We start from the raw sequence: 1,618 nt of genomic DNA, 5'->3' as shown, positions 1-1,618 counted from the left end.
AACGTTGGTTTCCTCCGTCACTGAAGCAAGCAAGCCTCATGTTCACGTCCAGCTGCCTGGCTGTTGGCCGCCATCTTGGCTGGCAGTTAATTTGCATATCGCCCTGAGTAGCCAATGGGAAGGGTAGCCGTCGTACGCTAATTCGCATGTTTCTCTTTTATTAGATAGGATTACATATTTAGTACCAGTGACATACCTTCCAGCCAGTGTTGATTCTATCACTGGATTCCATCCAGTTCTCTAATCCCAATGGCCACCCTGGTTTCATCTAGTTCACTAACAGCCTCCCAATTGGTCTCATGTAATCCACTTTCTTTTTTTTTTTTTAAATATATTTTATTGATTTTTTACAGAGAGGAAGGGAGAGAGACAGAGAGTCAGAAACATCGATGAGAGAGAAACATCGATCAGCTGCTTCCTGCACACTCCCCACTGGGGATGTGCCCGCAACCCATGTACATGCCCTTGACCGGAATCGAACCTGGGACCCTCCAGTCCGCAAGCTGATGCTCTATCCACTGAGCCAAACCGGTTTTGGCCATTTTCCATATTTGGGCTAGAATTCCTACTCTAAGAGGCCAGTCTTAAGATGACACTATTCTGCTCAATCTTCAAGGCTTTCCTGTGCCAGTGAGAAAACCTTACACCTTTAACAGTGTTTGCAAGGCCCGAGGGCCCCCCAGCAACATTCTTTCAGTTCCTGCAATGCTACAGTGTCAGTGTGCCTTGGCTAAGAGCACTCAGACTTCAGGCTGCTTCTTAGTCACTAGCTTCCTTGACCCCCAGGTTACATCGTTCTTCCTATCTGGTAACAATGAACTGTGCGAGATGTCTATCAGACCAAGTTCTGGAAGGCAGCAATACGCCTTGTTCACCACTGGACTTCCCAGGCCCTTCAGCAGTGCCATCACAGCCTTGACGCTCTACTAATGTATTTAAATAAGGGTTACATTCCTTCCAAGCTCAGAGGATAGGCGGAGGTGGGTGGGAAGAGATTAACTAAAGAATTTTGAATGCATATATGCATAATCCATGGACACAGACAATAGGGTGGTGAAATCCTGGGGCGGGGGACGGGCTAGACGGGGTCAATAGGGGAGGTGGTGGAGGGGGCGGGGAGGGAGGAGACATATGTAATACTTATAACAATAAAGATTAAAAATACATAGGCCTGGCCAGTGTGACTCAATGGTTGAACGTGGATTTATGAACCAGGAGGTCTCAGCACATGCTCAGGTTGTGGGCTCAATTCCTTGTAGGGGACGTGCAGGAGGCAGCCCGTCAATGATGCTCTCTCCTCATTGATGTTTCTATCTATAGCTCCCTCTCCCTTCCTCTCTGAAATCAATAAAAATATATAAAAAATCTGAAAAACAAACGAACAAAAACCCAAATAAATGTTACATGCACCTTTGCACATAGCTTTTTGAGTTCGCCCCTAACTCCCACTCTCTTCTCTTTTCAGAGGAAAGAATAAATGTCAACGATCTCATTTTCCCTAAAGACCATCCGACCCCCCCTCCTCGGAGCCAGGGTCGCGGGCCTCGAGGCGCCGTGGGGTGGGGGGTGGGGGGCGGACAGCTGTAGCTACGGCAACAGGTGCGAGGAACTGGACCAG

The sequence above is a fragment of the Myotis davidii genome, unplaced genomic scaffold (assembly GCF_000327345.1).
Source record: "Myotis davidii unplaced genomic scaffold, ASM32734v1 scaffold143, whole genome shotgun sequence".
Taxonomy (NCBI): domain Eukaryota; kingdom Metazoa; phylum Chordata; class Mammalia; order Chiroptera; family Vespertilionidae; genus Myotis; species Myotis davidii.
Note: the sequence above shows the minus strand (reverse complement) of the source record.